Source organism: Ceratotherium simum, chromosome X (assembly GCF_057802395.1).
Source record: "Ceratotherium simum simum isolate JZ-2026a chromosome X, ASM5780239v1, whole genome shotgun sequence".
Classification (NCBI taxonomy): domain Eukaryota; kingdom Metazoa; phylum Chordata; class Mammalia; order Perissodactyla; family Rhinocerotidae; genus Ceratotherium; species Ceratotherium simum.
In genome coordinates this window covers 25,520,172-25,533,361 of record NC_141940.1, presented here as the reverse complement: position 1 = coordinate 25,533,361, position 13,190 = coordinate 25,520,172, and the positions used below count along the sequence as shown (strand labels likewise).

Sequence of the window (13,190 nt, the reverse complement as noted above, 5' to 3'; positions counted from 1 at the left end):
TTTTACATTCCCATTTGGTGTTCATCAAACGTTCATTGAATAAATGACCATCTTAAGCATTTACACTAGGACAATAAGCTATTTGGCAGAGATTTAATTAATTCTCTGTGGTAAATGACATCATCTCGTTACTTGGAAATAAATCTAGGTCCATCAACCTCAAAATGAATCATTTATGTGTAAAAGCTAACTATGTGCATATGTCTTAGAAAGGTGAAATTTCTAAAGCTTTTAAAAATAAGTGGTAACATACTTCTTATAGACCTCTTAAACATATGTGACCAAAATGGAATATACCATGATGAGTTAAACTGAGGCTTTCTGGACGAGAGAAGGGTATAGAGTGAGATATTTTTTATCCTCTTCTGAGATGTCCCACTACATGCTCCCCTCCTCAGTATCAAAAGAAGAATTACATTCAGTGTGGCATGCCGTAGGCATTACAAACAAATATTCTATAAAAATATATTTTGGACAAATTTCATCTAAAAAAACCCTTCAATTCAAATTCTAGTTAGTTAATCTAATTTCACAGCACCATGCATCTTATTAGGCTTAGCCATTTGTCTTTGCCCAAAAGGGCTTGAGGTTTTGCTCTAGAGAATCAACAAATCTAATAGAAAATTAAGGAAGAACAGCAATAGATCATAATTCTGGCTTTTAAAAATATTCATCAAAGCTAGCACAGCACATAGGTGGAGTGGGCAACTGTCTATATGGTGTCACTTCTGCGATATGTACATCACCACCTTCTCCCCACCCCCACAGCTTGGCACTGATTCTGGCTTTCTCACCCTCAAAGATTCATTCCTTTGCCTTAAGGGATTATCTCCAGAATTGCTCCATTAAAATGCAAGTAAGCTATGTAGGAGGGGTGACACATTAACATACTCACAGTAATTATCTGCTGCTATCATCCTATCAGGATTAATTTATCAACTGTCCAGCAGAAATAAAAGCCCTGAAGGTATCTAATGTAGAAAAGATACAATTTAATATGGGTGGAGCTAGGGATGAGCTCAGGTGCTCAAATCTAGGTAGCACCATGGTTGTGGGCTTTGAGCAGCAAGGGAATAGCATTCACTCACTCAACCAGTAATCTTCCATTGAGTGCCTATAACATGACAGCCACTGTGCTAGTCACTAAAGCTAGAGACAAGAATAAATTCATTTTTAACCTTCCTCACAGAAATGAAGACGAATTCGGTGTCTGGAGAGAGAGGGAATGTGCTTCCCTCACAGAATTGTGTTAAGGACTGAATGTGATAATGCATGTTAAGTGCTTAATCCTGGCATGAAATAAGAGCTCAAAAAAGTGGTTGCTGCTAATATCATTATTAAATTAGTTCTGGTACCCATTCCAGTGTGGGGGAGTTTCCCCACACCAACAGGCAATTCTCAAGACACCAGTTGGGTGTCCTACAATTCAACTCGATTCTGACACCTATTTACTCAGAGATAGTATCGCATTCCATTGATTAAGGGTTCAGTCCTCCAAAACTTCCCCCTACCCCAACTTCAGATGCCAGTAGCAAGTCCAGGTTGTTACCTGTACTTCTGACTGACTGGCAAGGCTCCAATGACCCCCTCCTTGAGTTCGATTAAGTTACTAGAACAGCTCACAGAACTCAGACAAACATTTTACTTACTAGATTACTGGTTTATTATAAAAGGATATAACTCAGGACTAGCAGGATGGAAGAGATGCATAGGGCAAGGTATGGGGAAAGGGCAAGGAGCTTCCAAGCCCTCTCTAGGCCCTCCACTCTCCCAGCACCTCCATATGTTCACCAACCTGGAAGCTCTCCAAACCTTGTCTTTTTTAGTTTTTATGGAGGCTTCATTATGTAGGCAAGATTGATTAAATCATTGGCCATTGGTGATTGAACTCAATCTCCAGCCCCTCTCCCCTCCCTGGTGGTTGGGGGTAGGATTGAAAGTCCCAACCCTCTAGTCTCATGGTTGGTTCTCCTGGCAACCAGCCCCCATCCTTAGGTGAGGTCCAAAATTCACCTCACTAACATAACAAGAGACATTTTTATTGCTCTTATCACTTAGAAAATTCCAAGGGTTTCAGAAGTTCTGTGCCAGGAAGAGTGGACGAAGACCAAACATATATTTCTTATTATAAATCACAGTATCACAATTATCTATTATCATTGAGTGATAGTTAACTAAGAAAGAATTTCTAGACAAGAAAGGGAATGTTGAAATAGGTCCAAAGTCATAGAATAACATCAAGAAGGGATTTCATGAGAGATAGAGTATTTAAGATATGGTCATAAAACTAATTAGAACTATTATATATTGAACATCTTCTATGGGTCAGGCACTGTGCTATGCACTTGTTTATTCATTATCTCATTCAATTCTCACAACTCCCCTACAAGGAAGGGGCTATTATTCCCATTTTACACATGAGGAAACTGAGGTTTAGAGAAGATGAAAAACTTGCTCACAGGCACACAGTAAGTGGAAGAACTGTTATGTAGATAAGTAGAATGTAGATAGTTTCAAGAGGCAAAGATAGAAGCCCTCGGAGGGGCTTCTAGGCAGAGGGAACAGTACGAGCAAATGAAGGTTGATGGGACTATACTGATGTTATTCACAGAATATTGAGTACGTCTGTTTGTCTAAAGTAGAGGGACAGTATAGGAGAGCAGGGAATGATAAGGCTAGAAAGGTAGATTGAAGCTGTATGATTTTGTTGTTGGGCAGAAGCATTTGAACTTAATTTGGTAGGCTTACCACGTTGGAGAGAAGGGAATGAAAGGTGAGGTGGGAGAGAGACAAAGATTGATTTAGGAATTTCAGACAGGATTAGCCCTGGACAAAGTGACACTTTCTACCCCTTCTGTGTCTTCCCTGAAATAGCTGGAATATATTTCCCTCAAAGCAACCATGCAGCAACTATCTCTTTTTCTTCCCAAAGGAGTGGCCAGTAGAGAGATTTCAGTCCAGTCATAGTTGGAGATGGCTAGGGTTGGAGGAGAGTACGTCTCACCACAGGGAAGGCTGTGTACACTTAAGGCCAACTCCACTGTCTTCTTGTGGATCCACATATTTGTGAGATTGAGTGGTGTGTGTGTGTGTGTGTGTGTAGAGAGAGAGAGAGAGAAGGACAGAGAGAAAGAGAGAGGGAGAATTCACATTCATGTGGCAAAGTGGTTCTCATGACTATTTCTATCATAATTTCCAGTCAAATGATTGATGGAAAAAGAATTTGTACCACTTATCATCCTGCTCTGAAAATGATAGGATACTTAATTTTCTTAACTCCATATTCTTCTAATATAAGCAGCCAGTATCACTAAGACCCCACATTTATGTTCAATGCTCCCCCCATCCCTGAATTTGGGACCAATCATGAATTAGACAAGTGGAATAATAAAAAAAAGCTCTAAGTGACTCAAATATCTGTCATCAAATCAGCTTTGCTGCTGGACTTGCTCTAACCCTGTGATCTCTTTTAGTATTTTAATATTGCTCCTTTACAATTAAGCCCCATCCTTAATCCTAGTTCTGGGAACCAAGTCTGCTTTGCCTCTTTAACTCCCTTGCCCAAAACTACAGTTCCCCCAGGCGTGGGTAGTGCCTTCACTCCAGTCCTTCTGGGGAATGGAAACCTTGCTCCTAATCTCAGGCCCCATCATCTCCTGGAAGAGCTAGACCTGATGTGTACTGACTACCAGAATATCTAAATACCTGCCAATGGCCTTCTCTGATGCAGATTCAATCTGCTTATTAGATTTTTTATTTCCTGAGGACAATTACCTACATGTCTAGATTTCCTTCTGTTTATTCCCCACCGCCGAGATCTTCCTGGATCTTTGCAATGCTCTGTCTAGCCCCTCTTCACGTGCCTGGCTTCCAGATTTGGGCCACTCTAATTTGGGCTACCTTACTGCTGGTCATGTTCCAGTTATGATAGGCAGAGCTAGTGGCTCTGACTTAATGCTACAGCACAACTTTTGCTCATAACTGTTGTAAGTTAAGACTTGACAAACTCCCCTCTTCCCCCACCTCGCAACCATTTCAGTCCATAGTTTTCAATAAATACTAAATAACAATAATATAGCATGGGAGAGAAAATATCTCATTAAATAAATGATGAAAATGTCAACCCACGTGTCTCAAATTGAAAGAATTTTATGAAAAATATCTTTGGCTTTAGGCTTAGCTTTCTTATATTCATTCATAACAAGCTGTAAAGAATGGAAATGAACTAGTATTTCATAAGGATGAATTATTGGTGTGATTCGATTCAAACTTTTACTTTTTCCCAGGATAGTCAATTATTCACCCAATTGCCATAGCCATATACTCAGAAGCATCATTTTGCATATTATATGTCACATTCAAACAACTCTTGAGCATCCATGTTAATGATGAGGAGCAGAAAAACATTTCACTGACAATAGGATGTTATTTGAAACCTAAATCTAATGAGCTTTGAGAGTACATTATATGATGCATCTACCCCACTCTCACATAAACATTTTCTGAGCAGTGGCTACAGACAAAATACAGACCAGCTGAGGATGAGAGGAAGCTATTTCAGAAAAATATTGGGTGGCAAGGACAAAGTCAAATGAGAATTAAATACAGACAATCCACAAAGTTAAGAATAAGTATATTTTCAACAAAAGTTAACAAAATTAACAAACGTCCAAAAAATTCATTACAAAAAGCAGATTACAATATAATACTCATCATATAACTGTATTTTCCTAAATGTGCATATGCACACACACATAGCATTTTCACTGCTGGGCTGTCCCACTAGTCACACCTGAGACTCTAAGACAGAGGCAGTGGCAACACCCATGACTGGAACAGGAAACAATATCAGCAAAACCAGTAACTTCTACTCAGAGAGTAAGTGCCCAGTATAGCCGTCATTTCACGATGATTGTTCTGATTTGTTTTGTTTAGTTTTTATATTGGTCGGTAACCCACACTCTCCTGATTGTCAGCCCTTAGGTTGGCATCAGGGTCTGTTATATTCATAATACATGTAGCTATGTCTATTCAAGTCTACTGCATCAACTGATTTGACTCATTAACTCATGACACAATCAGTTCTTCATTGAATTGACTGATCATTTCCTGAAATTGACCAAAACAATTGGCAGGTTTGTGTTGACATGGTCTAAGAATTGTTATATCTGATAACTGAGCTACAGTGCTTTAATCCAGCTACAATAGCGGAGTGAAGTATTTGCAACAGAGACTGTATGTTCCACAAAGCCAAAAATACTATCTGGACTTTTAGAGAAAAAAATTTCCCAATCTCTGCTCTAGAGGAGATCTCAATGATTCATTACCCTTATCTTGTAGATTAGGAAATTGAGGCCCAAACAGGTTAAATGACTCAAACTTAATATATCTGATAAAAAATGCATGGTATTTGTTACCCTCGTGGCTCCCCCAAAACAATACAGTTCTTCTATAGTGTTCTTTTTTTTTTGAATGAAGAAAATAATTTATTTTTTTATTTTATTGTATCATTATGATTTTTATTTCTTTTTTGCAATGGTCAAGGTCTAATTAGTAACCTCCAAATACTATTTATAATATTTGTTCTAGAGAATTAGATATTTACTATAGATTTTTATGTACAATATAGATATTTTTATTTATTTATTTATTTTTTTAATTTTTTATTTATTGCAGTAACATTGGTTTATAACATTGTATAAATTTCAGGTGTACATCATTATACTTCTATTTCTGCATAGATTACATTTCAAAGAATGACACACCATCTACCTAGTTATACAAGCTTGAAATCTATGAGTCGTCCTTAACAGCGCCTCTTCATCATCCCTAGATCCAGTCTAAGCTCTTCCAATTTTACATCTTCCCTATTGAATCTTTCCACTTTTCTCAACTGCCACCATCTTAGTCCAAGCTGTCATCAGTCTCCTGGGCAACTGCAATAGTCTCCTAAGCGGTCTCCCTGCTTCTCCTCTGGCCCCTTCTGATTTGCTTTTAATGCTGTAGTCAGAGTGATCTTTTCAAAATGCAAGTCTGATCACAACCTACTTCTGCCTAAAACTCTTCAAAGGTCGCTCATTGATCTTAGGATAAACAACAAACTTTTTAATGTGACTCAAAAGGTCCTATACTATCTAGCCCCTGCTGACCTCTGCAGCCTCATCTTGTACCACCTGCATCCTCATCCCCTCCGCTCCAACCAGTCTGACTTGCTTTCATTTCCTTAAACTGGCCAAGCTCCCTCATACCACAGGGCCTTTGCACATGCTTTTTCTCTGCCTGGAAATATCTTCTCTCTCCCGCTTTTGCCTAGCTTGTACCTTTAGGCATTAATCATCACTTCCTCAGAGAAACCTGTTCTGACCTTCCTGACTTGTTCAAATTCCTCTATTATATGCCCTTATATAGTACTGTATCTTTCCTTCCATGTACTTATCATAGGTATAGTTTTACAATTTATATGTGTGATTATTTTAAAAATGTCTGACTTCATCACTGGACTGTAAGTTCTATCAGGGCAGGGATCCGTCTATTTTATTCTACTATATCCCCAATACCTAGCCCAATGCCTTGCCCTTAGTTCAATAAATATTAATTTAATAAATTAACGCATGAGGGGCTGGCCCCGTGGCTTAGCTGTTGGGTGCGCGCACTCTGCTGCTGGCGGCCTGGGTTTGGATCCTGGGCGCGCACCGATGCACTGCTTCTCTGGCCATGCTGAGGTCGCATCCCACATACAGCAACTAGAAGGATGTGCAGCTATGACATACAACTATCTACTGGGGCTTTGGGGGAAAAAAGGAGGAGGATTGGCAATAGATGTTAGCTCAGGGCCGGTCTTCCTCAGCAAAAAGAGGAGGATTAGCACAGATGTTAGCTCAGGGCTGATCTTCCTCACCAAAAAAAAAAAAAAAAAGAACTCTTCATGGTACAATGCTGTTTCTATTTAGGTGAAGAACACAGGATTGGGAAATTTAGCATTTTTCTATTTCTAAGCTACAAACTAACCCCCTAACTTCCTCCAGCTGCTACCCATATGCATGACATTTTTCACCAAGGGGAGCATCTGAATGTATCAGCAACTCAGTCCCACTACTAGAACAATAAATCACATGCTGTAAAGAACGTGCCTACAGAGTGTTGTTATTATCATCAAATATGCGAATTTTAAAGGGAACTGTTTGAGCATTAACCATAAAAGGAAAACACATAGTGCTGTTACAAGCATATTTAAGTTCCTTTTGAAAATTTTTTCCCAATACTTTCAATTTGCTGACCTGGGTTTCTGAATTTCATTTTTCTTTAAAATGCCTAATGTTTTTATAGAAACATCACAAACAATCTTTCACAGACTAAGCTGTTACTTATTTGGAATGGGAAAAAAGAAACAAATAGAACACTGTTCTTCCTTAAAAAAAATCATAAGCTGAAATATGTGCATTCTAATACTTTAAAAGCTAAGTGAAATAATAAATAAAATTTATGAAATGCTTTTCTGGAAAAACTACTTATAGGAGGTTTTTATTTTAAACTAATAAGTGAAATTTTAATACTGAAATCTGAGAATTATGCATATTCTTTAGAAAATCCAAATTATAATCCTGAAGTACTATACTCATCTAATAGGTGATTGATCTTTCAAATTCTTTAATCCTTCTTCATGTTAACTTTTTGACATAGCTTTTTGCAAACACTCTTAAATCCCTGCAAATATTTTAGTGACACAAAAACCTAATTTATTCAGGCTGCCCTATGTTAGCAACTATCTTACAGATGTGGTTGGGTTCTGAGTAGCCCATATGAAAACATATGTCTAATATAGCACTCCTAAAAATAGATATTCTGGTTGAAAGTCCAATTTTATTTTCTGGATTTCAGGATTAGAAACCTAACAGCCGCTTACCAACTGATTCCATGTTGAATCAGGAGGGGATTTACCGATTCCATTACAGCTAAAAGGCAAATAACCAAAAAAAAAAATAAAAAAAAAAAAAACTTTTATCCTTCCAGAATAATATAATTGCACTTTCAAATGAAATTCAACCCCATTCTTCATTCATCATGAAATTCTCACTTTCTCAGAATCCCCCCTATGGTAGGCAATATATACTCATCAAATAAACAATTTCAAAGGTACAGCTGGCCAATCAATCACTTGATCATAGATCAGTAAGTGTCGTTTATAAGCTTAGCACTGTGCCGGGCACTTAGGAGGATGTATAAGCGAGTAAGGTGCAGTCCTTGCCCATTTGGCCGTTATAATCTCATTGAAAAGATCTACCTATGTGAAACATGTACCAACTAGCCACCACATCTAGCACCTGGCTCTAAAGAAATTGAAGAAAAGAGAGAAAGAGTAGTGGAGACTATACTACAAGGAAAACTTTCAAAGAAAGAGTGAGATTTCAGTGGACTTTAAATGATGGGTAGGGGCTGGCCTGGTGGTGTAGTGGTTAAGTTCGCTCTGCTTCAGCGGCCTGGGGTTCTCAGGTTGGGATCCCAGGTGTGGACCTATGCACTGCTCATCAAGCCATGCTGTGGCGGCGTCCCATATAAAGTTGAGGAAGATGGGCACAGATGTTAGCCCAGGGCCAATCTTCCTCACCAAAAAAAATAAAAAAAATAAAGGATGGGTAGTTTGAAAAGCAAAGTGTGAAGACAACAAGTTGATTAAAGTACAATTAGATAGGGAAAAGGAAAAATATAACTGATTCATTAAGCAACTACCCTGTGCAGGGAATGTGCAAGGGCTTTATGAAAGGATAAGGCAAGTTGGGGCCATATTATGGAAGGCCTCAAATGCTAGATTAAGGAGTTTGAATTTGAGCCAACAGCAATTAGAACTGTATTCCAAAACCTCTCCAAAGCACAGCTTTAGCTGAGAGTGCCATTTGTCTATGGCCCTGAGACACTGTTAATTCCAACTCTTCAAGGTGAATGAGCGGAACAATGGTGCAGAATATAGTAAGTATAATTAATTAAAGGAAGAAGGTCTTTTAATTTTATGTTGGGGCAACTGGATGCTCAACTATAGAAATGAAATCCAAATGGCAGCAAATAAATTGGATCACAGGAGAGTCCAACCCAGATTAAATAAGGGTCCTCCTAAATCTTACTTTAAAACCAAATGTCAAGTATCAACAAACACAGATGTACATAGTGATTTGGCAGTTTCATTACTTTGTGTAATGAGAAATCTCAAAACAAAACATTATTCTGCAGAGACAAAAGGTCTCAGTTTAATGTGCTTTAACATTACTGGTGCACTCTCATCATGAATGCCTCCATTAATTTAGGTCAAGTGAATGATAAGAACTTTGACAATGCGCTCTGTCAAATGCCAAAGTCTCGCATTCCCCGGTACATTTAGTGCCGGGTGTGAGGCAGTGGCTCTGGACACCAAAAGGAGACACAGAGGAGACCTGGACACAGATTGGGCTGTAATTTTCTACTTTGGATCTGATTGCTCCCTTGTCCCATTTTCAACACGGATAGTAAGGTTGTTCAAGTAGAACAACCTCTGACCATTTTTTAAACCACTCTGGAAAGCCTCCATCTCCTACACCACTCTTTTTCATCTATGTACAAGGTCAAGGCAGTGATCCCTGAGTTTGTTTATTAACAGCATCAGTTGTCCCTGTTCATTTTAGAAGGGGTGAGTTTTTCAATTGCTTCACATGTGATTCTGCATTATGGCCAATCGTTGTGTGACTTCAAACCAGAGAATTTCATTTTAGAAAAAAAATTAGATTTCCCATAAGTATTTCCCCTAAGTGCCTTTCAGGTTGCGGCTAGTTCTTCAACGCAGCTCATTATGGTATTATTGTTATTTATTAAGGTAATTTACATGATACTAGACACCATAAAGAAGTATAGTCTCTGACTTCAATGAGTGTAATAGGATATAAGCGTTGAAACTGGCTACAAGGGGTTTGAAGTTGGAACAGATTAAATGGGAAGCCACTAAGAGGTTTCAAGAAAAGGAGTAAACTCAGAAACAGATAAAGATGATTTTAGCAGGAGTTTTCTACATGGTCACCTAAATATAAGATGACTGATGTCCAAAATAACGAAATCTGACCACAGGATTTGAGTAAAGAAGGTAGATATGAACAGGAATTTCTGAAGAACCATTGATAATAACAACAACAATAACAGCTAACATTTACTGAGTATTTACTGCATGGCAGGCGCAATGTGTAACTGTTTTCTATGTGTTCTCATTTAGTCTTCATAGTATCGCATGAGACAGGCCTTATTATAACCATTTGACTTGGGGGAAAAGTGAAGCACAGAGATCTTAAGTAACTTTTTCCTGAGGTTAAATGCCTGGTTGAAGCATGAGACTACATTCTGGTTGAGACAATAAGACTTGGCTATACACTTTAAAATATGCCTCCTAAGAACACAGCAATCATGGATTTATTTTTAACAACATAGCAGAATTTATACAAAGAAATGAGGACTGTCTTCTTCAAAGTAGTCACCTTAGGGAGCCACACACTTATTACACTGCTGCACATTTCCAGAACTCCTCTTTAGTGATTGTGTTCTAAACCTGAAAGACACTCTTATCCTATTCAGCGGAAATCTTCTATCTTTGACGTTAAATTTAAATTTTGTAAATACCTGAAAAAAACAAGTTGGAATAAAGTCTGTCAAATGAAACGAGTTATCAAGCTAGATAATTTCATTTGGGGTCAAGAACATGATGCAACATGAAGAAATAAGACAGACTTTTTCTCTGAAAGCATTCCCCCCAAATTCTGGAGCAGTGGCAGCATCTCTAAAATCAGTAATAACTTACCTAGAAGAAAACTTCTTCACTCTATAAATTCTGGCTCTAGTATGTGCATTCATATTAAAATGTAAATGTCGTTTATATTTAAAAATTAAGAGGTTATACATTTTACAACACATTTTACTTAGGACCACTAGAGAACAATATTTCTACATATGAGATACGCAAGCACAGACATGTTATAAGTACTATGGGTATTCACATATGTGGAGATCAGCATGGACTAGATTAGTGGACAGGGGCTTCATGGAAAGTAGTATGGTGACCTGGGCTTAAATTTCAGTAAGTGAGGGAAAAGGAGGGTAGAGGAACCTCTGTGAGGTTGAGGTTCATGTAGGGTAGAGGAATCTGACTTGATTAGCTAATAAAAGTGGGCTTGCAAAAGAAATGGCAGCCCTTCTAAAACTCTTTTTTAAACCAAACATCAACAAAAGCAGATGTTAATATTAGAGAGCTGTGAGAGACAAACATAGATAGTATGGCAGACCCAGATTACATGGGGAGGGGTTTGCCAAAGGAATGTTACCTGGGGAGTTTGAACGTGATCTAAAGTTAGCCTATGATCCCTCTACCTGTGTCTCAAGGATCTGTCAAGGCCCACTAAGGAATGTCTTGCTCTAAAAAGGCAATTTAAGAAAAGAAAAGTAACACGGATACTTCAAATTCTCTCTCCCTTGAGTAAAGGCCCTCCCACTGACCTTACTTTAAAGACAGGGCAAGTTGGCAAGAACTGAAAGGAGCCATCAGCAGAGTGTAGATAAGCTTTTAGAAATGCTTTATTATCTTGCAAAAGGATGAAAAGATTTTTCTGGTAGAATTCAGTAAATGCAGACCATTCCTTTTACCAAGTATGAGCATTCTGGTTATTGGATAATTATTTTCTACATAAAATACAGCCCTAAAAAATCCTTGCTATTTCCTTAATTAAAGTAAATACCTGTTTACACTACTCTACTGCAAATCTTTAAAATACAAGATAATAACGAACCCCATTTTGCAGTGTATTATAAATCATATTAGTAACTTCTGGTGCTCTCCAGGTTTAATAGGTGATAGTTTATTATTCATGTTCAGCATAAACTAAGTCATTAAAATTACAAATTTACAAGCTACAAAAATTATACTTGTCTTCAAGATTATGGTTTTAATAATTTAAAATACTATCTGACCTAGAGCAAGGAAACTGTTGAAACATGAAAGTTCATCTGAAATTCATGGTTGAGAATAACAGAAGTCCCCAAACTCTGGGGCCATCTTTTTATTTATGTCAGGATAGAAAAACTAGTAAATGAGCAGAGGAAAGTTGCATTGTTTTGTGGGATTTACATTTCCAGAATTCCTTTAAAAGCATCATATTTCTGAAACACAAATGTTATAAATATGAGAGGAGATATGCTAATGTACATTGAGTTAGACTCGGGCATGAACAGAAGATGCTTGCCTTAATATCAAAATAATAAGTCTTTTTTTGTGTGTGCACCAAGTGATAAACTGTATGGAAAATTCTAACCCCTGTTTGAGTCTGGTTTTTCACATAAAATGAGAACTGACCATGTACATGTTATATTTGTTGCAACCAAATGGTTTTTCACTGGCCAGGAAGCCTAGCCATTTGAGAGGTATATTCTGAAATAAAACCCTTCCCAAAATGAGCTTGAGCTGCTCACTCTATGAGGCTGAGGTTCCTGTTTCTAGTTTTTGAGGCTTCCAAAGGTTTCTAATCACAACCAGAGATGGACTCCTCTGGAATTCAATTTACTGTAGTTGAATGAGCTTGGTTTTTCCCCCTACTTCTTTCAATTCAAATTAGTGTCTTGATTAAATTCCAGAGAGGACTTTGCTTAGGACAAGCCAGTCAAGGGTTTGCCCAGTATCCTAAGAAAGCATACTCCAGACACCCCATAAGCACATGTGTGACCAAGTCTCCTACTATTATTGTATTATTGTCTATTTCTCTTTTTATGTCTGTTATTAATTGCTTTATATATTTAGGCGCTCCTATGTTGGGTGCGTAGATATTTACAAGTGTTATATCCTCTTGTTGGATTGTGCCTTTGATCATTATGTAATGCCCTTCTTTGTCTCTTTTTGCAGTTTTTGTTTTAAAGTCTATTTTGTCTGATATGAGTACTGCTACCCCAGCTTTCTTTTCATTGCCATTTGCGTGGAGTATCTTTTTCCATCCCTTCACTTTCAGTTTGTGAGTGTCTTTACGTCTGAAGTGTGTCTCTTGGATGCAGCATATATATGGGTCTTGTATTTTTATACAACCAGCCACCCTATGCCTTTTAATAGGAGCATTTAGTCCATTGACATTTAAAGCAGCTATTGATAAGTATGTACTTACTGCCATTTTTTAACTTTTTTTTTTCTCAGTGTTTTAGTAGTC

The 13,190-nt window shown here is 37.8% G+C and overlaps 1 protein-coding gene across 20 annotated transcripts in view; it reads right to left on the bottom strand.

Annotated features, from left to right (window-relative positions):
* The window catches only part of TENM1 (teneurin transmembrane protein 1), a 773,006-nt gene that overhangs the window by 574,227 nt on the left and 185,589 nt on the right, over window positions 1-13,190 (bottom strand). The window lies entirely within an intron of this gene.